The sequence below is a fragment of the Trachymyrmex cornetzi genome, unplaced genomic scaffold (assembly GCF_001594075.2).
Source record: "Trachymyrmex cornetzi isolate Tcor2-1 unplaced genomic scaffold, Tcor1.1 scaffold223, whole genome shotgun sequence".
Classification (NCBI taxonomy): Eukaryota; Metazoa; Arthropoda; class Insecta; order Hymenoptera; family Formicidae; genus Trachymyrmex; species Trachymyrmex cornetzi.
The window spans coordinates 1,282,724-1,307,269 of record NW_017296881.1 but is presented as its reverse complement, the minus strand read 5'-3'; the positions used below and the strand labels follow the sequence as shown (position 1 = coordinate 1,307,269).

The 24,546-nt window shown below is 40.8% G+C and overlaps 1 protein-coding gene across 2 annotated transcripts in view; it reads right to left on the bottom strand.

The window, feature by feature from the left end:
* knockout (Stork-head domain-containing protein knockout) overlaps nt 1–24,527 on the bottom strand; it is a 77,951-nt gene extending 53,424 nt beyond the window's left edge. For both annotated transcript variants that reach the window (XM_018506203.1, XM_018506204.1), the window contains exon 1: nt 24,132–24,527. The gene's annotated coding sequence lies outside the window, so the exon portion shown is untranslated. The remainder of the gene's footprint in view (nt 1–24,131) is intronic.
* Between the last annotated feature and the right edge of the window lie 19 nt (nt 24,528–24,546).

Genomic DNA, 24,546 nt, shown 5'->3' with positions numbered 1-24,546 from the left:
ATTCCTGGCTTTATTCCTGGTGAAAAATTTCACGCCGGTGCGCGCTTCAACGATTCTCGTACACCAATCTCTCAGCAGTATATCAGAATCTTAATTTGTTTTCTCTTGAATGTTGTAATTTATGGTGATTTAAAAAAAAGTTTATAGATTTTTTTTTTTTTTTTTTTTTTTTTTTAGGAAAATTAGAATTATATTACGAACAGGAGGAAAAGTATTTGACATGAAAGATTAGGAATGTTATATTAGGTGTTAAACTTAATTCCTGCCGTTTTTCGTCTCCAAAATTAATTTGTTTCGAAGGGAAATACCTTAATCAAAGTATTATTAATTAAGTATTATTAATTAGTAATAAAGTAGAAAATGGAGGAAATTACTTTGATTAAGGTATTCATCTTCCCTTCGGAACAAATCAATTTTGGAGACGAAAAACGGCAGGAATTAAGTTTAACACCTAATATATTGTTGTGACAATTAATACTAATTTAAATTATATTGCAAAATATACTTGACACTTCTGTCAATAATTTTTCACCCTTTTTACTACCGTTTCATCGGCTAAAAATGCAAAAATGAAAATGAGATAAAGTCTATGCAAAGCTGTTCTTTGTTGTTCAAAGGATTTGAGGTCGTCACAAAATTTGCACAAAAGTATAAAAATATTGAAGTATTAGTTTTAATTTTTTTTAGGATACAAAGTTTAAATAACAAAACTATATAAATGTGTTTAATCGCGAGAAATCGATCGCTTCAAAATTCTCACAATAAGCAATCTTTTGTACAGTTTTATCGTCACATGGCATGATAATAATTACATCACGCCTCACTGTCGAGTGTCGATTTTGCACGCCGTTTCTAGAAACGAAAGTCGGCCGTCTAATACGAAGGCAGCGCTTTGATACGCACAACTTCTTACGGTGAAACGAACGGTGATTATTATTATAGTTGCCTTATCTCTTGCGCGTATCGTCATCGGATATGCGCTCGAGATAAGAATGTATCTATGCTCCTCGCCGACAGGAACCCACGTTACTTTCCTCTGCTTAACATTTAACGTACACTTAATTTAGCTCTCAAATGTCCGCAAGACTCTGTCCGCATCGCCGGTCATTCGCGCGAAGAAGCCCCCCGTTTCGTATATCGCATCTCAATGCGCAGTTATTTGCAAGAGCGTTAGCCAACGATGTAAATTTATAAGTAAAAGTAACGCGGCGCGGTCGTTTTCACAGATCCGTGCGCAGACGCTTTCGTATCGCACAAATTTGATGTTTTTAGCTCGCCTCGCTGGCCGAGAGCTGAAGCCGCGCGAAAGTACATCGCGTGTGTTTCTACCGCATAAGAGGACGAGATGACTAGCAAGAGAGAGGAGGAGTAACGAGAGAGTAGTGATGGCCCCTGCGAATATCCATGTGCGTACAACCTTCCAGCTATATACAGACATACATATTCGTTCCATTAATCCTATATCGCTACGTGATTCCATTTTTTAACTTCACTATGATGCCTATTATATGGAACGATATTTTCTCTGCTGAAGGTAGATAAATAATGCATTTGTTACAGTTCTAGGGCAAGTTTTCTAAGAACATACAGAAAATCAAGATGTACAAAGAAAAATGACATGAAAAATAAAATTTTGAAAAATAATAATAATAATGTCGACTAACGCTTATTAAATCCACGTCTATTTTCCGCGAGTATTTATACTAATAATAAATCATAATCAATTAAAAAGAAAAACGATGAGTTGATGAAATAAAATCTTAACGGTATAAATAATTAACCTAGTAGCATAATTCATTGACGATACGTTGGTTAAACATTGACACGTATTGTTATTATTATTTTTACGCAAGACCGCCGTGTGAAATAATATCGTTTGCCAATCATTTTAACAAATTGATGTTAGTAATCAATGAAACTATAAACGGTCACGGTTCAATGTTATTACGTAAAAAAAAAAGGTTTCAAAGGTAGAGAGACAGATGTAGGTCTAACGGGCCTCACAGACAACAGCTGATAGACGAAGAGTCAAGTGTGCATCTACCATTTTGATGCACCAGAGCAATTTCCCGACGTTAGAAAATCCGTTGAAGGTAAAAGGAAAGCTTCAGTCAAGATGCCAGTCATCATCAATCGTCAAAGTCATCCGTTGGCCGACATTGTACGATACCGGCGGCGTTATATTGTTATTATCTTCGGCGTCGTGGCGAGTATTGATCCCTCTCCACAAAGTCCATTTACTTTCTAGCTGCAGATAGTCCCGGACACGCGACACTATCCGATTACAGGAAGGAAAGCAGAAGTCCTCGTAGCTGGGAGTTTCTTTCATCTCCGTAAATTAGATCGAGTCGTAGGTAGACTCTTCGAAATGGTTCCCGACAAGTTCCCGTCGAGCCGGCCAGCTTCCAGAAGGACATAAAAGGAGGACTCTCCAAGAAAGTCTAAACTCTAAACCCTCGCGTCTCGTCGTAAGGCCAATGTGACGGCTGCGTGCGTTCGTCACGTCTCTCCACGTCTAATCTGTTCAGTCACGCGGTGTACGCAGTAATCGTTTCGTCCACGACCTCGAGAATTCTCGCAATTCGTTACAAATTATTCCTAAATGTTCTCTAGTTCAGGGCTAAGAGTGTGAAAGTCGCGCTAAAAACCTTGATCGTTTTTGACACGATTGTACACAAACATGCACGTACACGCGCGCTCGCGAGCGCTATGCCATGTGAATTAATCTAGAAAATGTAAAAAAAATATATATAAAAAAAAATATTATAAGAGAAAGCTGTAAAGTAAAAGATAAAAATAAACGTATCATTGGAACGCGGTTTATAAAATGTAAAAGCTAGAACAAAGTATATATACATTTTCTCTATTTTATTTCTCTAAATATTAAATTTCACACTTACTTTATCCAGGATGTTACTTTACAGGTATATGCACAACACTGTCTAATTAATTGGAAAGATATTAAGATTTTTTTCTACAATGGAAGAGGCGAGACCAGCAGTATACCGGTCGATTAACAGGGAGTTTTGATCGACGAGAATCCTGCTGGACGATACCCGAGACGATACCACGAGCTATCGCAGAAACTGGAAGTTTCACCCATTATAACTGCGCTCTTCTCCCTCGAGATTAGGTCTCTCTCTAAGCGCCTCTCACCGCCGCGTAGCGGCGACCTTCGAGGCCACGGTTGGCCAGTTCTGGCCTTGACAACAGTTCTGGAGAGGGAATCTAAACAACAAATTGAACTAGCAGCAACAGCAGCAGGAAAAGCTGCTACGTCGTATAGTTGCATCAAGTTCTCTCCCCCCCCCTCTCTCTCTCTCTCTCTCTCTCTCTCTCTCTCTTTCTCTTCCTCTCTCATCGCCACCGAAATCCGAACTCTCGGCTTATGAATTGCGGATCGATCTCCACTCTCACACGCCAGCCGGTCCATTCTCATCGTCGACTGAATGCACTGGTCGCATCTTTCTCTTCTCCGCCACGCCCCACTCTCTGAAACGGGCTGAACGAAATCTTACACGAATCTTTAACTTGATTCAGGAAATATCACGCTCAAAATTTTCAAATGCTAGACGCGAACGATTTATTTACCAAATTGAATATCATAAATTATCGAGTGATTGTATTATTATTTATTTTCTTAATTTTTTTTAGGAACATTGAATATGTTACAATTTATACGCAAGTCATCATGCAATAAAACGGCAGTATTCTACTTTATTTTTTTTTTACAAAACTGCTAGGTATTCTACAGAGATTAAGTTTGTAGGAATTTCTAATAATAGCTTATTTATGCAGCTACTTTATATGGAAATTGGACGTACCGGCTATTTTACATCCATTCTCGCCACTTTTAACTTCGAAAAAATGCAACGATTAAGAAGAACGTTAATTAATGACGATTGGTAGCGGTTGGCCGAAAATGGATACGTGGCGTAACGTATTACGTAAAGTATGTGGACTGTCCATAAAAGGACATCGGCGAATTTGAATGATGCTTCGCCGAACAAAAATATACGAGAGAAGATATTTGCCAAGAACATAAGATGGCAGGTTTTGCGAAATCTAGCAGGACTACTTCACTTTGAATATTTTCATAGGCCGATATTTATAGTCGATTATTATATTTAAGACAGTCCTAAGATGTCACGAGAATCAATTAAAAAGCCGTATATAACATCTTAAGACCTTACTTAAAATAATTTTAAAATAAGAATAGATTATGAATACCGCTCTTACTGATAATTTTCTAACAAGAACGATGGATTCTCAATTAAATAAAGTTGTTACAAAGATCGTACGTGTTTTGAAATATTTATAAAGGAAGGAAAATAGATCAACTTTGTAAGTTGTAAGTTCCCTGCACTAAAGACAACTTTATACTGAAAGTGAATCTTACAAATGATAGACTTGTCCACTCTTATTATAAACGCTTCGCATGCACGGCATAAACACGAGACGGACATTCCACAATTTTTTGCGAGCACGATCGACGGTCGAGAATGAGCGAGGGTATCTTATAGACGTCCCGTGCGAATCGTTTCGTAAGGAGAAAAAGCCGGTTGAGAACCCTCGAGATTCAGGTTCTACACAGGGCGACCCGACCGCGGAGAGTCTTGGGTGGCATGAGAGCCGGTGGTCGCGCCCTGCGCTAACCCAACCTAACCTAACGTAGCCTAAGATCGACTCCTCTCGGCTAGGATTCTCTCCGCTCGAAACCGCATATCGGCCAGCGGTCCACCGTGTACGATCCCTTAAGTAGTCACGGATATCCGCCGGCTACTTACCCTTGCCTCTTGCAAGAACCGAAATCACTGCCGAGCGAAACTGCCTACCTGAGTACAATAACTACGTTATAAAAGGGGTTCGGCGTCTGAGAGAGTCCGAGAATAGATCGGAGGACCATTGGAATAAGCGTCGAATCGTTATAAAAGTTCAACAGAGACACCATAAAGATCTTCCGTGAGACGTTTCAACTTTTCAGATGAAGATTCCTTAGATTTTTATGTTCTCATGGCGACACTTTTAGTACAAGTAACGATCGCTAAAGAGGATCGCTTGTGATTGTCTCTTTGAAATCGGCATGAATGAAATTGTCGGAGGAGAAGTCCCATTCGTCTTTAGCGACAAAGAAAAATAATCTCATTTACGGAGAGGGAAGTCGCCGATTGAAGGCAACCTCGTTCGCCCAATTTCTCCTGAACGCGGCCGCCACGTGAAAAGCAAAATTTCACCTGCCCGACTTAAGTGTCATAGCATAAATTATTCAGTTATTGGCCGTTTAAGGAACGTGCACTCGTCATTGATGAATAGTTAACAATTGTCGCACTGAATATAATGTGCGCGGATACACACAGAAAATCTTTCTCATTATTAATTAAATTAATTTTATAGATAATGTGCAAAACATTTATATATCAATTCTCATTATATACGTATATTAGTTGATAATATATATCAGTTCTCTTAAAATTTACATGTAAATGTTTATTATTTTTATTTTATCATCTGACAGCTTGCAAATAACGATGTTTCCCGAGGCGAAGATCTTCCGGATTCGGTCTTTGCCGTGGTACACTGTGAAGCATCAATTTGGCGCTTAATCGATTTTCCACGGCATCCTCTACGCCGCCACGTTCATAGAACGATCATGAGACTACAATACGGCACTAGGAGAGAACTTCATCTCGGCGAGACAGCTCGCGGATGGATTTATTCATCTGGATCTCTCATCCGTCGTGAGATGACAGTACATCGGTCCAATTAGTCGCAGTAATAATGATTAACGCAGCCGGATTTCTCGTTACCGATTCACCGCGAAAATCGATCGGACTCACGGCATGGTAAAGAGGCTGGTGTTGATGATTCCTTCATTGTGCACAAGTGGTACGTAACTCGCTCGTCATCGTTCGAATCGCACTCTCGCGTTATCGTCATAATCGTCTCGCGGCGTAGAATCGCCAGATGGATATCCGGAAAATTACGAGATGAAGATCGATAAACTCGATCTGACGCGAGTGAAGCCGACACGCTCATCCTGGAAAACGGCGAGCAGATTACGAGTTATGAAACACGATTTGCATACGACCGCGATGCGAGACCTCCCGACGCATAGGACTTCATTCCGGACCAGTCTCTGAACCGCGAACTCTCCGGCGACTCTTTGCGTTTCGGGAACGGGATCCGGTCTCGAAGACGAATGCCACGCTCAGAACCTGTCGCGATGTTGTGGCGGGCGTACAAGCGCTCTTTCACGGTGCGAGAAATGTGATCTCGTCGTTTTATCGTGTATCTGATAGATATGCATCTGGTAGATGTATCTAGGCTAAAACTCTCCTACGAATCTAAAAATTAAATGGTGTTAAACTCTTGTATCTTGTAAACTGCATACAGTCGTATCGTGTCAGAGAAATGTAACGTTAATTGCTATCTAAATCACGAAGCGTTAATGGATATATTATATCGATGTCATTTGTCCAGTTTTTTAATCTTTCGAAATCTCTGAGAAGGCGGAGGACCGTTAGACCGCTGGTTGCGCTGACAATTATTTTCATAGAGAATCTCGTGCTTAACGATCCACATCTTTCACAATAAATGTTCCGTCTCGACCGCCGGCGAAGCAAAAACTATTCGTTATTCACTATTATACCAACTACTATATCACAGTAACTCTTGTCGCAACGTCGCCGAACCGAAGCGACATGTATGCAATACAACCGGCTGTGACAACAGTCAGCGTCTTGTACTTATTTACGTATTCTCGCGTCTCGTTGTCCTTTAAATGACGCAATAACACACCGACTGCACGCGTAAGCGGTTTTCTCGTAAAAGCATTTCGTTAGTTCGGGCATCGTTAATAATTTAAGATTTAAGTGATTGGCTGCAAAGCACCTGTGACAAACGCATGATGACACATAACTAGACATCGGATTCTTATGCAATTTCATACTTTTTTTAGAAAGCAGATTGGAAAATAATATCAAAATAGAAATTTGTCTTATTAAAAAAACATTCTAAAAATGCATATTTATTTGTGCATATTGTGCATATTTGTGCATGTCTGCAAAAAAATATCCGCATAAAAATCCGATGTCTATACATAACTAACGGAATAGAACCGCCTATAGGAAATTACGACTGTCCTCTCGCGCTTTATCAACAACAAATAATCCTTGGTGAATAAACGAGCTCATCTGGAAAATCTAGTCCGGTGCTTCTCTGCCAGTAACACATAATTTTGATAATAAATTGAAACGAATGATACGTTAGCATTAATTACAACATTAATATTTAATCGATTAATTAACAATAGTTGATTAATAGTACTATTATTGTTATTTAAAAAATTTAAAAAGATCTACCCGCAGCTTGTATGCACATACGAGTTAAACGAATTTATGACGTTTCAAATTCGCGACCGTCGCGCACGACTGAATCGATCGATCGATTGGCGCGTCGCAGTGCAATTAAGTGAATCGTGTCCCAGATCTTAACTGGCGATTGTGTATATACTATCAAAAGTAAGACTGGCTGGTAGACTGACGCGACTTATGACCTCGCGCTTACGGTATCGTTCAACCTTTTTCATGCTCAACAAAGAGATCGTTGTCCTCTCACCCGCGAGGGAGGGTAGAATCTTTCGACCTACGGCATGAAACTCGTATCGAAATTCAAGACGATGACAGAACGCCACATGGGAACTAGAACGGCGTGTCGTAATTACAGATACACTGTATAAACGTCGTTGTGACTAAATATGTTACGTTTAAATATAAATCTTGCAGGAAACGTGATATTAGTTTCAAATGATTCTCTTTTTAATAATATTTTTATTTTTTTTTTTTTCCTTAATATGATTTGTAGAGAGAAACCTGAATATCTTCCTGCTAAATTTTTATGAATTTTAATCCGTTATATGTTTCGCAAGAGATCAACTTTGGTAACGGAATTAACTTCCGTTGTTGGCAATCGGAACCCCTTCCTGCGTGCGAACGCAAACGGAATCAAAGACGATAGCAGCGATAGCGCACGTGTGGGAACCGGGATGGAAGTAACGGCGCGATATGCATGATCGCCGGTAGCAATACGTGCATATGCAAATGTCCGCTCGCAATTCGTTTACATATGCAAAACATATGGCAATAACGAAACGAGGCGGCAGAAATTCTAAATCGCGAAGATGTACAAATTGATCATCTCGTTTGTTTTGTAATCTTATAACTTGAAAATCCAAAGTTCTAAACGTTTACGAGATCCAAAAAAATCACCCGTTCGAAAATCAAATAGTTCAAGGAACCACAAGTCCGAGAATTAAAAGGATCCAGAATCCAACTTTGCAATTCATTAGGATTTAAAGGCCCAGAAGCCCAAACTCTTCCGCAATCACGAATTCTATCCATTTTCAAGTGTATAATAATCGCGGGGGAGGAGAACAGGTGGAAGATATCGTTATTCCAGGTCGACTGTCGATTTATCCATCGTCAGTGGCACGAAATTCAGTCTGTCGTAACGGATCCGACATGGAAACCTGGGAACACACATGCGAGCGAGCAAGGCGCGACACGCATAGCCCGATATTTCGTCCCGTATAGGTGCAGGATGCAGACGGGATATGCAGGTTGTACATACATATACGCGTGACACGTGATACATAATACGCGCGCACACCCGTATGCAGCGGAGAAAACACTATCGTGAAGTCTCTCGGTGCAGACACGGCGGTCTCGGCAGGACCGTTAGGAGGCTTCAAGGATATCCTGCGTCTTACACTGGCAACCAGCGAGAAAATTATTTTATACAGGAGACTCAGGATCGTTAAGGATCACCACTCTCGATCACGCTTTTACGGAAAAAATGGAAAAACTAAATAACATCTGATTTTTATAAACAAGTAAAGATTCACATAAATTCTCGGCAAAGTGCAGGTTTTATTTACACTGAAAAATTTATTAAATTCTAATATATATTTCTCTCGATATTTCTTTAAATAGTACATTTACTTAAATGTTTACTTATTGTTAATACTGGTTGAAGAAATAAATACTTACTCAACAAATCAAATTAATGGTTTTTTTATCAAACAAATATATATGTGTATTACTAAGAATTATTTAAACAAATATTTATTAAAATTTAGTTTTTTTTTTTTCAGCGTAGGGTATCTTTACGTGAGCAAGCATTAGTTGTCATTGAAAAACATGCGAGAACATTCGCGTGTCGGGTAAGGCGATGATGCCGGCGCAAATAATTACAATTGCCTTTCGTAATGAGGTATTCCGATCTCGCGAAAGGTGGAGTTTCCAAAACGCGACCGCAGGCTGTGCGTGAATAACCGTTTTGAATCAGGCGATCGTGTGTGTGTGTGTTATTTCAGCTGCGGAGACGTGATAAATAAGACGCAGTAAAAAAAATTGCGTATCATATAATCATTGTAGTAGACGATTTGTGGTACATTGTCATAGCGACGCTGCCGGTGAGAAGCGGAGTCGAGCTGATCGCCGAGAGGCAATGATTGGAGAGCGGCTTATGTGGCCTACTGGCCCAGTAAGGAGCCTTCGCGCGTGTCGCCCATCGCGTACTTGGCGCCAATCGGCCAATATTCCCTTGCTCCCGAGGCTTATTACCGCCTGTAATTAAGCCTCGAGGCCTCAATCGGGAGGACAAGCGAATCCCGCGTGCACGCGCGAAGTATCACGCGGAACGAATCCGACTTGAGATTTCGGAGCGCGGAAGGTGTACGGCGCGACGGCGGCTCGGCACAAAGAGAAGCGCCAAGTTGTATGCGCGATTAATAACGCTAGATAAAGCCTCGCTAAATTACGCTTGGGTCGCGACATTGCAGGGACGTTAGGAGGACGAGGCGGCCATCAATCGACGCCAGCCGCCTTAATGGCGCGTGGTGTGCACGACATGCTCCAAAAATGCGATAATTCCGAGCTATGCCGCGCCTCTCTGCGATAACGTCACTCTTTCTCTCTTTCTCTTTAGTTAGATCAAAGTTATAGTGTATCGAAACGTGACAATCCGAGATATTAGAATGCAGCTGTTGCTTGGAGGGATCGGTGAATGCAACCAGCCGTAAAGGAGTATAATAAAGTGTTAACGACGTTACGAAAGTGTAAACACCGAACGGCAACGGGATTATCGAAATCTCCGGAATGAAATCAAACAAGAGTAGTATTTTTAGACGAATCGTATATGCTAAGTGGATGCGTTAAGATATATGCGTCGTGTCTCTTTTATTCGACGGTTTGGATAGGCCGACCTCCGCCAAGCCGTGTCAAAATTACACCCACGACAGCAGTTTATGTTTCTAGAAAGATCTACAAATAATTGTACTACTTCGCCTTACTATCGAATGTAGTACATGTTGCCCACGTGAATCCCATTTCGAAAAAAATTGTCTAATATCTGTTTTTATCAAAGTAATTTAATTTTAATCTCGGTTCACAACTTATACTCTTCATCTTTTTTTAGTTTTTAGAATTAGAAAAAATGAAGAATCAATCTATATTGGTAGAAACGAACGTAAGAAAAACTAAGGCCCATTTCTACCAATGTAGATCAACTTTAATCTCGAGGTAATTTTCTCTGTATCTTTTTCTAATTCTTAGATATAGAAGAAGATAAAAAGTAAGTTAAACCGAGATTAAAATTAATCTGTATTGGTAGAAATGAACATAAATCTAAGCGAAGATCTGCTATAATAAGATTTAAATGTTGAAAACATCAATATTATGCGAATATTTTCACACACCTGCGCAGAGTAATTTTATTATAATATTTACTTACTATATTTATTATAACCGATATATTTATTTATTATTTCAAAATTATTATACGCGATTGTATGTTCCGATCATCACATCTCTCTGACGATTTCAAGTGATTCTGCAAGCGTTGTGTGTGTGTGTGCTTTCGAATTACTATTATATACGAAACTATTCCAAAGCAGGTAATGATTCGGCTCCGATTCCATCAACCAACGAAACGAGCGGGAGATTGGCCGCTTCGTTTTGTCGGTAGCTGGAGAAAGCTGGAAATTCGAGAGCTCTTCTCTCTCAGAAATCTATCGCCGCCGATGTTCGCACGTACGCAATGGCGGTGGCGGTGGCGGTGGCCGCGACGTCAAAGTGAATTACGCGCAGAGCGGAGATCGCACGAGCGACGGTATCGCACGTTGTGTGTTCCCGTTCTATTCTCACTCTTACTTTTCATTGCGCGAAACCGGATTTTGAAACTGGAACTTAACCGCGCACCTCTTCTCGGACCTGCGATGCACATCGGCGAACGGAACGAGAAAACGGTTCGTCCCACGAGCTTCGAGCTCTTCTTCGCGTCAAGTGTTTCCAAAGGGTGATCGGTGTTCTCTAGATATTAAGGCCACAGACTTTTGCATAAAGCGGCGTCTACAATGAGATTTCAAGGCGTAAAACTTCAGCTTTTTAAGTCTTAAACCATAAGAAATTGACCAGCCATAATCAATTATTCTTCTTACATTCGACTTTAATTGGTTAATTTCTTACGGCTTAAAGCTTAAAGCTTAAATTTTACGCTTCAAAATCTTACTGTAAACGCCGCTTAATGGATAAGTCTCGAAACAATAGGTATAGTAAGCCTTAAAGAATTCATTAATCACAGTCGAATGTGAGAAGAATACTCGACAATGATTGATCAATTTCTTAAGACTTAAGGCTTACTATAATCTATTGTGTTTCGGAACTAATACATAAAGCATAAGAAAATTAATCAGAGCTTTTATTTTACGGAAAGGAAGGAAATAAAAGAACTTTGATTGGTCTCCATTTTCTTTCGTTATGCAAAACTCTGTGCTCCCGCCCTTATCGTAGTTCACGAGAGGGCTAGACGCCCTCGACCCCGAATGCCCAACGTACAGTCGTGAGATACTTCGTCGCCTACAATAATAAGTACGCCTCTCATATTTCCGAATGGTCAACAACAACGGAAACATTCTCACGGCGAAATTACTTTCTAGACGCCGCGAACGCGACGTCTATTGTTCGTAGCTTTCGTGACATTATGTTCTCAAGGGAGATGCACGTATCACATTTAATCCGGCGATAATAGCGCGGCTCATTAAATAGATGATGATCGATTGTGCGATTACGGAAGTGAAACTCCATGATTCTCTTTTGGAGTCTCAGATTTCAAAGATACCTCTCCTCCTTTCCCAAAATCAAAATCGTAGATCGGTATTCATAGTCGGCTCTTATTTCAAGATTGTCTTAAGTAATGTCTCAAGACGCTAATGCGGCCCTCTGATTGGTTCGTGACAGAATTTAAGACAGAATTTAAGACGGTCTTGAATATAAGAATGGACTATGGACCGCTTTTAATCAAAATCTTAATAATCTTAATAATCTCAGCTCATCCCAACGAGAAATGACAATGGACTCAAGTCCATTGTTATTTCTCACTGGGATGCCTAAAAAACATCCTTTCTGAATTTCAAGGTTTTTAGATTCAGGATTCTCTTAAATTTTAATAATAAACCTTTAGACTTTACAATTTGGAGGAGATTAAAAGATTCAGTCATATATATAAAAAAATTTCAACATACCTACTACAATATTCAACATGGCCACAGCATATATTCTCTACGCCTTTTCCAATGCAAATTTATTCGGTGGATCCTGCTGACATAAACATTTTACAATTCTCGAGAATCACGGCACATCATCGGCAACAATCCGTAAATCTCTACGAAACCACTAGTAAAATTTCGGCGCGTGATTTGTGGCAATTTTAACCGCGGCTCGTAGAAAGTCAAGCAAGAGACGATTTATAACTTCGTTACACGGAAATTCTCCGTTCATTCCGACGAGTGTTTCCTCTCGCGCGCGCGATTCAATCCGTTCGGTCGCACAATGTTGCCCATCTCCGAGAGACGTTACGCGTCGAACATCAACCGAATGTTGAAGGGGAAACGTACAAGGTGCACGTTTAATAAGGAGATATGCCATAAAGCCGCTGGTATCCGTCGCAAAACGGCTCGTAAATATCCCCGCGAATATAACACAACGGCCGCAGTGTTATGGTAATTCGCGCGAGTGATTCACGCGCCGCGTGGAACGACAACCTTTGACAAATTTACGGCTATCGCCTGGGGGGGGGGGGGGGGGGGGGGGGGGTAGAAGAAAAATTGCACGACGCGGTCCTTTTGTCGAACTTGTCGTAGAAATATTCTTCGATCGAAGCCGCGAGACACGTCTCCACGTATATTTCTGCGTCTCTCCCTTACGTCATTGTTGAGGGTGTAAAGGCGAATTGTATACGCGAGGATAAGGCACACGCCGCGAATTTCTCCCGACGGCGATACACGATTTGTCACTTAAGTGTCGCCCGCACAATAGAATGCGAGGGAGATTCGTCTTGCGAGAGAAGATTCATTCCGCGCTTGAACTTGCGCCGGCCGCGGGGCCCAGCCTCTCGCTTTTTTTTAAGCGGCCCGTGGATGATCGTGACGAAGGGCGTGGGAACGTCATTAACCCTTTCCTCGCGGCACGGCGCGGTGTGCGAGCGGCCTCGCAAGCGAGATTTTCGAGCGCGACTGCGAGGGGATGTAGAAAATTTATGGTGGATAACGTCTACTCTCGGACTTATTTAATTTCGACTTTCAATTTCTTCACGGCTCTTCCAAATGTGAGAAAAGATTTATTTACGCAAAAGGGAAAAAATGTATATCATTCTTAGGACGTGTCGTTTTCATTTTAATTTCATCTTCGTGGAGACTAATAAATATAATTTAAAATATATAAGACTGAAGTTGAACGTTTGTATTGCTGTGATATACGTTTCACACGTGTTGAAAAAAAAAAATAAATTGTTCAAATGTTTCGAAAATTCTATGTTATTAGAAAATAATCGTACATCCTGCGATTATTATTTTTTATCCCGGAACGCATACTAACATTACCCTTCAACGTAACGTCCATTTCTCAGACTGGCGTAGGTTTCGCGTACTGACCAACCTTTGTAATTACATCGGTGAACTACGTAATTCTACTGGTCTAAGTTCACCGTCTGTAATCAGATAACAATTTACGTGGAAGGTGTAATGACATATGCATATGCGAGCGTAAATAATACAACGTTATACGCCCGTCCAGCGAACAGAACGGCAGAATCCGGCGAAGAGATTCACGCAGACCCGCTAATAACGACATATAAATAGCGGCGGTCGTTGCAACATTTCGCTATTAATTTACACATTTGAATATCCGTTGCTTTTCGCACCTGTGAAACGTGAGTTCTAGACATATATATAAAAATATGACTAGGATAGATTTCATTTTCTCTCCATGGAATGTGTCGTAATCATTTAATTAATTAATTAATTGAAATAATTTTCAATATATTTTCTAAAGAGTAACGGTACAATTAATTTATAATATAAAATACAATTAATTGATTATTATTAATTATTAGAAATATAATTAGTTTTTAAACTACAGGAATGTTTGAAAATCAAACTGACATCGGAGACGTTCTATATTTTGCACAACTTGTAACACGACTTCGTGTATCTTGTAAAAATATAGGCCTGATTCAGTCTTGCTTGAAATATTAACCTCGTTGAACGATCGTGAGTGGCTTACTCGTATGCCACACACAAACGAATTGCGCTCATTAACGTTGCACATAATAGAAATTCCTTCCCGCTAGGACGCTCGAAAGTCTTCGGCCGAGCGACGTGTCCCTTGCATACATTATCGTAACGTAAAGTCAAGATATATAACTCGCACTTTCCATAGTTTCCATACACATGAAACAACGAAGCGAGCAAGCGTTTTACCTGAGCGAGATTGCAAGTAAGCGTCTGTGTTTCTAGCTTGACGTACGATCGATAGAGTAATGACGTACACTCGAGAAAGTCACTAAATTGCAAGTTGCCGTGTAAATTCAGCAAGTTCGTTACTACGGCGAGAATTAGCCGTGACCAACACCCTCGGCGGTTCTGCAAATTCGTGCCTTTCGATACGCCGCTAATCGAACAAGTTCTGCCCGTCAAATTGACATTTACAGCTTTCGCGCGAGAGAGACCTTCTCTCCAACGATGCGCGCAATTTCGGTTGCGCGCAGCTAAATCCGCCGTGTCTAATTGTCGTCCAATTGTAATTATCGTCAGCCAATTATCTTCGGTGTTAAGAAAATCGTTTTCATTGTCTACCGAGGGTAGAGACACGTGAGATGATTGGGTAGAGAGGAATCTCGCGCCTCTCTCGGAAATTTCGAAACGTATGAAGCGGAGTCGCGTGCCTTCGCGCGTCACCGATTCTGAAGGCGTCCTGCTGCCGCACGTCGCGTATCCCTACATCATCCAAAGGTGAGAGAAATAATGAAAAAGTGGGCGGCGGAGATTGTGTCATTATCAACTCGTAAAATAGTTTGTAGGTGGGATCGCGCGACGGGAATGCCGTATCGAAGCGAAGAGGCGCACGTCGGGAGCCTCGTTCCACTTTTGTCGCAGGCACGATTCTGCGACGTGTGCACGAGAAGAAACGCTTGCGGCGACCACTCGTGTCGTACACAGTAAAAAAACATTTTGTATTTCTATTAGAAACGGTCCACTCAAGTTCCCCCTCAAAATTTTCGGTCGAATTTTTAGTATATCTATAAGTGTTAATTTAACATAATATAATTGTAATTTAACATAATGTGATAATATTATTTGAATATTTTATAAATTAATGTTCTACATTAACTTAATAACACAAAAATAATGTTTTTTAAAGAACGTAAATAATCTTAAAATTTACATGAATGAACGAAATGAGTTAATTTAACATATTATGTAAATGTTAATTTTAATGAAGAAATAGGATTATTCACAAATTGTATCAGGGTTACATTTTTTGTGTGAATTTTTTTACATAATATTTGCATTACTTTCCAACGTATTCATTTTCCGTTAAATTAACCCACAAATTTGAGTGGATTATTTGGGACATGTGAAATGTGTTAAATTTAATACAAATTTTCCAACTGTGTACGCGCGTGTGAACCATAATCAAATACGTGATCCATCTCAGAGAAATTCCCGGCGCGCGCGTTATCTCCTGAGAGTGGGGGGGGAGGGGGATCCTTTTAATTGAAACTTTCAAATCTATCCAAATCGCTCGCGGACGCGAGCGCGTTCGTCAATTTCGCAGGCGGTCTCTTCGTCCAAAGAACCGCGAGAAACCGCCGAGGTGAGTGGGAGACTGATTACTGTCATTACGTAGCACGTAGATTGAAAATTTATCTCGCGTTTCCCCTCGCGAAAGCCGCGAAGCGGAGACGGTAAATAACGGGCGATAAAGGCGTGCGCCCGTGATTTGCATTATGGTAAACGTCGTGTGCGTTTTACGCGCCCGTCCCATTTGCGGAATTTAATTCGGACCGCCGATAAAGCAGTCGGACTCAGGCCGGGAGCATTATAATTTCATATCAACGTCGTATCTAAGCGGTACGTAAGTAGCACCGGCGCAGCGCAAAGTCTATGATCGATAAGTCTGTATCATTAATAACGTTGGGACGATTAACGGACTCCGCGTGTGTACCGCGGAGTATTAATTAGGACTATTTTCACCACCTGCCGATCGGACGGTGCGCATTAATAAAATCGGCGTGAACGACGCGAGAGCGGACATCCTCGCTTTTCCAGCCGTCGATGCCGGCCTCCAGTATAATTATTCCTAATCGGTTTATATAGAAAACGCGCGATCACGGAGTCGACCAGGCGAACGGCCTGATCCGTTTTACCATTCCGCTATCTCTTCGCTTTTACGGAATATGTAATTTGCAGACACAGACGTTCCTCTTTATCAGCTTCGACATCGACGCGGAAAAGAGTTAGCGTTTTAAGATTCACGCACGGCAAATGTAGCACGTCTTACTTTTAATTGGAGGAAAGTGTAAATCTCTTACATCGGTCAAGTTCGACATGGAGATCCGCTGAATTGAGATCCTCGTTAATTTGAAGACACTGTGGCCGATGTTCCGTTCTTATTTTAAGATTGTCTCAAGTAATATCTTTCGATGTTAATACGACTCTGTAATTGGCTTATGACATCTCAAAACTGTACTTAAGAAGTACAGTTAACTACACCGTCTAATAATTAAAATCCAGATTGTGTAAGTAAGGGACTTGCCAAAAACCTCAAATAATTTTAGACCATCTTAAATATAAGCATCAGCTATGAATACCAGCCTATCCGACTTATCACTGTTTGGACCTGTCAAATCGATCTTCGAAACAGTTCACGGCGTTCTCACCACGCGCCTCTTTTCGCAGATCCGTCATATCTTATATCTCTCCTCTGCAAAATTATTCCGGCGAAATCGCGCACATCGACGCGACTTGTCGGAAACGATCTCTCATTAACGACACCGTAAGCCGGGGGGTCAAATTGCGCGTCGTTATTAGTAGATCCCAAGGACCGATGATTCCCGTGTGTACTTTTACTTCCGGTCGCTTCGACGGTCCTTCTTTCTCCCGTCTTTCCTCTCTGTCTGTCGGTCGAGGACGGGAGTCGCGAGTCAATTAATTAAGACCCGGCGATCCGCGGGCGCGCACCGACTTGTCGTACGTCCTTACTTTTCCAGCCTACGGGCTGGCGTCGACGCAATTATTTCTAATCACTTTAGAAAATCCCCCGCTGCGCGCGTGGTCGATCGACGACGATCGACCGAGTGTGTGCCATCTTTCTAGGCTGTTCGACCTCCGCTTTCTGAATCGCGCGTCAGAGTTTCCTCGCTGCTTGTCTCTAGCTTGACCATAAACGGTCGATGTCTCTAAAGCAACGAGATAGCGATAGATCGCTAGCGGTGTCACATTTACGAGGAACTGCATGGAGATTAATTGAAGCACCGACACGCTCCATCGAACGCGAATATAACAGTTCTTACGTCCGTTCGAAATACTCTTATCTTTTGTAGGATATGTTATCAAGCATATGCTTGTGTTGTATATTAACAATTTAATTATTAGTCTCTTCAAAATAAGTTTTCTGTCAAAATTTTAAATAATACTGAGAAACATTTCAAATATTATTTAGAGATATTTTAAATAATTATGTAATAGTTATATATAGTAATTATTAATATTATTATTCTTTTTTTTTTCAGCTTTCTTCTGCCCATTTTAAGTAATACAAATTCCGTGAGAAAAATCTTGAGGAGATGACAGATAATTTCTATTTACTAAATCTACCGACGTGTGTGTGGAAACTTGGATTTACTTGGAAAGTTCCAATTGTAAGAGTGAAACACTATGTTCAAATCTTTGCCGCACTTAATGCGTCGGATAGTCTGCTGAGTAAGTGACAAGTGAGTACGTTGCGGCTGGGATCGTGCCTCTTCCTACGGTCTTGTTTTTCCCGCGGAATCTAGCGTAGGAGAAATTACCTGTGTACGCGGCACTTCGAAAAGCCGACCAACACGATCGTTCTTCCATTAGCCTTGTTACCACCGGGAATAGGTTGAGGAACTCTCTTTCTTTCTCCTTCCCTCGGCCCACGTCATCGTAAGGTCAGCGAACGGGAAAGTCGCGATAGATAACGATTTTTCGAGGATGTTACATAAAAATGAATTAACTCGCGAAATTGAAGAAATCGGATTGCACATAGCGCGACTAATTTCGCCACCTCTGCATTTCGAATTTGCAATTAACATTATCTAATATAACGTCGCGTAAAGTGAGAGTTTGGATATGAAAATGTAGAGGCCGTTATAAAAGAACATCTTTAAAACATCTTACAATGTACGATTTTTAAAAGTGTCGTATATTCATAGTCGGTTCTTATTTCAAGACTGTCTTAAGTAACGTCTTAAGAGACGCTAATACGGTTCTCTAATTGGCTCGTTACTTCTTAAGACTGTACTTGAGACGATCTTGAATATAAGATCTGACTATGAATATCGCCCTTAATGGCGTCTTTAAGAGGTTTTATGTTCGTATTTTGGACATACCGTTCTCTGGATTGTTTCGAAATCGTACGAGACAATCGATTTTTTTGAAGCTAGAGATACATATCGCGCGCCGGATGTGTTTCTTTTTTCACGAGAGAGGAGAGACGGTAAACGCGCGCGAATCGATAATTTTCTCTTCCATCGTCTCTGCCACGCCACGTAACGCTCTTGGGAAAGATAGTTAGCTATCGATCAATTACGCGCTCGATGCACTCGTCGGTCGCGCCCGTAAAATGGGCTTTTACCGTCCAACTTTCCTTCGGGATATATAAAAGATCCGAGTAAGAGTAAAGGTCGACTATAAATACATCGAGAATACTCGGCGAACGTAACTGCGTGTGCGGGCGCGACAAGAACCGATCGTTCGTGAAGGTCGCTGGGACCGCGGCACCTCGCCGGCTTTATCAGGTCCAGTCGCGTATCAAAAAATACATTTGATGCTTTTACTAAGTCTTAATGAAGCATTCAAACTGTCGGGCGAAACGAATCCGAGTGGAACAAGATAAATCGACTCGAGAAACGCGTTTGACGCGATATCGCTATGGTCGCAGAACTCCCGCGAGACATCGTCTACAACGTGATCTTACAAGATGTCGAATTAATTCACGACAATTTTCGAATTATCGCGAAATACCGGGTCTATACTACCGGGATCTAAATCGCTAAGTTAAAGGATTTATGGGATTGAATAACTTGGAGCCGGGGCTTATTTTCAACCTTGGATCCCGCGCGACCGTATTACGCGAGGAGAAGTCCATTTCGCGGTCGTAGTCCGACCGTAGCTCGGGAATCGTTGTAAACAGTACCTAAATGGCGATTTGAGCCGGGCATAAAAGGCCTCGGCGTAACGATGTACTCAGGGCGAGCCGTAATCTTCTTTTGCGCCGCCACGTTCGCATTTAGCGGCTGTGCTGCGCGCGCTAATCTTTACGGCGACTCGACTGGCCGTCGACTTACTTAACGATCGACTTCGCGTCCACGGACGATCGCGCATATCGTTTTCGAACTTGTCTCGCGAAGATAACCCGTTTTCCACACCTGTACCTGTTTGCTATATCTCGCAGCACACGCGTCCGATAATTGCAGAGTATGGCAATTAATCTCGCAACGTAGGCACAATTTTTTGTTTCATTTCATTACATTTCTGAAGTAATTATTTATGACAAAATGATTATATTTTTTTTTTGTTTAATAACTGGGAAATTCTATGCGTCATTGAGAAACGCGTATCGAATACTTATAGTTTTCTTTTACACCGTATGTGAAGCAATACGCTGCAATTAATTCACTTGCCATTACTATCTCAAATTGACGTCAGAAGTGAGAAAATATAACTTGTAAATATAACAAAATTTCTTGCAAAATATATTAATACAGAAACGTGTATCAACAAAACAATTCTTACAATCGATAGAACCGATTTGTAAAATTTATTAAAAACTCTTTATATTTGTTAAATAAATGTAATCATATATTTTGAAATAAAGTGTGCGTAATCAAAAATAAAATAAGCGATGTTCGGCTACGAGAAACTGTTAAATTAATACATAGAAATAAATATGATTTAATTTCTCCCGAAACAAAAAATAGTTTTCAATATATTTTAAGTCTATTTTATGAATTGCAAATGTTGTTTTATTGGAAAATATTTCTATTCTAATTTACAAGAATTTTTATTGCGTGTTTTCTCGCTTCTGGCATCGCAATCTGACAATAGTGGTGAGTGAACAGGAGCAAAAGTTTCTCACGTATTAATCGCTATTCTGATTTTAATCACTCTACATATATCAAAAAATATTGATAAAAATACAAGCTCGCACGTTGTACTTGGCGTTACCAGTCTTTCGTAAAAGACGTCAAACGGTACATGGATTTACGTTTGATTCGCATGAATCAGGCGTTACGCAATTTTCACGTACAGTTTTTTACCCGTTCGTTCTAGTCTAATCCCGTTCCCGAAGACAAATCGGAGATTATTATTAAACGATAATAGGAACGAGTTTGGCCAGCCGTTTCTTACAGCTGTTATCATTGAAACGGGAATCGATGTACGCATTGTACGCCACCGTCCCAGTATAGAATTTATTTGTGTCACGATAATATATGGGCGCTAAATACCGTCAATTAATACCGCATTGAATGCGTACCCGCACAGGTGCGGCGTTTATGTGTTTTTCACCTGCTTGTGTGTGCCACTTTTGTGACTCCCATGCGAGCGATTTTACAGAGCTACGTGAACAGCAAGTTTTCTATGCTGAATGCTAAACGCACGGGTCATAAAGTTCGAAACGATTAACGATACCGCGAAAAAAGAGTAGTCCTAAATCTCTTGTTATTTTTACTATTTACAGGACAAATAGTAAAAATACGAGAAAGCCGTTAAAGTCATATTTTGAGATAAGAAATACAATAAAACAATGAATTATGACAAATCTCACTCAAGTGTAAAGCTGTAAGATTTTTCAAATTGATATCTGTCGTCTAAAGGTTATTCTTGTTTATTATTGTGAAAGTTAGATAGTCTTTTAAAAGCTCTCCAAGGGGGGAAAGCGCCGTTTATGTAAGAAGAAGGTTCAGGCGACCTTTCTTCAGGATGTTATTTTCTACTTAAACGTCCTTTACGATATATATATCGTATTACCGAAGCATTCTGTGTGAAACATCGACCTGGCGTTCGCTTTCATACCCCACGCGATCGACGGTTAAATGCCGCAGCATTGTGCACGACGAAAAAGTCGCTTTCCCGAGGTAGACCTTTTAATCGGTGAACGCGACCAAAGGTCCGAAAACCGTCAAGATAATTAAGTAGATTGCCATGGAAATTAGATTGAGCGAGTTTCTCGCGAGCGGGGACACACAAACCAGTTTAATTACCCGGCATTGTGTCGGAAGTTAATGACTGCGCTCGCGGTTGCCTTCCTCGGGACACGCCGTCGCCATGTCGCTGAAGACAAGTTGCGACTTTAATTGCAATGCGCGTTAAACACGGAAAGCCGACGCGAGTCGCGGATCGTAAAAACGAAATGCTTGTGATCGCGTCGAGACTGCAGTTGTGAGAAGAAGCCGCGCTTACGTTGCCAAAATTCGAACGCGAATCAATCGGAGAGTGTTATGCTGGTGCAGTCATAATTTTTCGCCTCTCCCTCTCAAAATCAGCGTCCCAATCTGACAGTGCCAAAATTATTGATCCAAAAATTATTTGTCTGAATAGAATAATTTTCAGCTAGGATGGCAAGATTAAACAATATGAAATTTTTGTAATATAACAAAAAATCAATTAAGTAAGAGAAATAAATCTATTTTCTTATTTATGTACACATCCAATTTTGTAAAACGTACGTCGAAATTTTTTTTGATGTTGAAGCAATCATGAACAGAACTATTAGAATGCGTGGCGTAGCAGGCAGCGCATGAGATTGCTATAGTGCTATGCCAGAGATCATCCCGGGTTCGATTCCAGGCAGAACCGAAAAATATTTTCGAACGCTCGTAGCTCCTCTCGGAAGGCAATGGCAAACCACTGAGAGAGTATCCTTGCCAAGAGCACTTCTCTAATAAATCGTCGTTCGAAATCTACGTTAAACTGTAGGTCCCAACATAAAGGGATCATCTTAAACGTAAGCATCCACAAAGTAATAGAATACGTATATATGTAAAATTTGTAATAATTTCCTTTTCTCAGTGGATATTTAGTAAGTAACATAAAAGATCATTTTAAACATAAGCATCCACAAGTTTTGTATGCTTACGTTTAAGATGCTCTTTTACGTTACTTACACGATATCCACTTAAAAGGGATTTATCATAAATTTTACATATATACATATCGGTAATATTACATATGAAATTGATAAACAATTTAATGATTTATTTATACTAATTAATATCTTAAATATAAAAATTTACTCTAAAATGTTTAAACACTAAAATTCGCTTTGACCGAAAATAGATTTATTTCTCTTAATTGATTTATTCTCGTCGGTCTAATACGCATTGTAATTAAAACAAAAAAGGTTTCGTATTACGTGGCATGATTCGTCCTGGGAGCAAAGTGAGAAAGAAAGACAAAGAAAGAGAGAAGAAGAACAGTTTGCGATTAATGCAACACATTAGCGAGAATTGTTGCAACTATACTGTAGGCGATCATCTCTCTGGCCTCGAGGTCCCACGTTACATTATCCCCGGCTGCTTCAACCATCCGGGATGGTAATTCCGCGTTATTTCCCGAGGTCGAGGTCGCGGCAGGCCTCTTGTCGATTCGTGCGGAAAAAGAGACCATCGACCTCCGCCGAATAAATCGTCGGGACGGTCTCGTCGTGACGAGACCACGCGGTAAATCATCCGGGTTCTCAGGCTTTCAAAGGACCATCTCTCGTCGACTAGCATTAATGAAGACCCCTGCACGGCTTACCATTATTAACGCTATTATCGTTGCGTTATTGTAAACCGCGTGGCGGAAGCGCGAAGATAGATGTTGTTTTTCTTCCTCTTTTTTTCGACGATGAAAGAAAGGCCTCACGTTATTTGTACAAATGAGTATCTCCGGGTAATTTATACGGCAGGTTAGACAACGTGTTCTGCGAACGAAATGCTAATCTGAGTACGACGATCAATCCGATTTATCACACTGATCAAACGGAGAAACAAATTTCACAGCTGAGAATGTGTTTAAATAGATTTAATTAATTTTAATTATCACACGTATTTCTCTAATTTCCTACTGATTTTCTTTTGATACTCTAAAATTATATTTCTACTTCCATCTCGGACCGTGTGTTTCATTATACAATAATATTACATCATTGAAGTAGAACATTTAATGAGATCTGCTCGTAAAAGTGAAATTTTATGAATAATCGGTAATGAGACTAATTTCCCTAATTTCGAAGAACATAAAATGTAACTATATGTTGTTGAAATAAAAACTTTCTAGTAAAATCCATTGAGTACTACTAATTAAAAAGTGAAAATTATCAAAAGATCGAAAAGAAAGCGGCGCGTAATCTTTCGTAATCAAAGTTAGAGCTCGGCCGTTGAAAACCTTTAGATGTTATCAAGTTTCATAATCCTAAGACTCTGAATTCGCAGAGACGGTCTCGGTCGTCGCCGCACGAGAGGTCTGACCGCTCTTGACCCTCGAGACTGGAATCAGGACTCACCTTGCCGCGACGAATAATCGTCGCGCTATCCCGCGAAGGCTGCTTGTTCTCGCCTAATTACCAAAGTTATCACCGACGGGAGTCAGTTCGATACCAAGTCCAATAAACAAGAATGAAGGACAAATTTTCACTTTTACAGTCCAGGAGGGCCCGCTCTTGGTGTATCCACGGTTCTTCTCACCCGCGATTACTTGCTCGCCCGGCGTGCGTCCACCTGGATGCGACACGTGCACGAGTACGTGCGCTTCGATGAATCTCGGCACTCGTCGTCGATCAAGGGAGCGAACGAAGAAGAGAAAGAAAAAAAGGATTCTCGCGATTGCGATTCCCCTCCCAGCCGATCGATCCGCTTACGCGGAGAGGATCCCGCGGGGATCCCTCAACGGGACGGGGACGGAATTCGGAGACGCGCGCG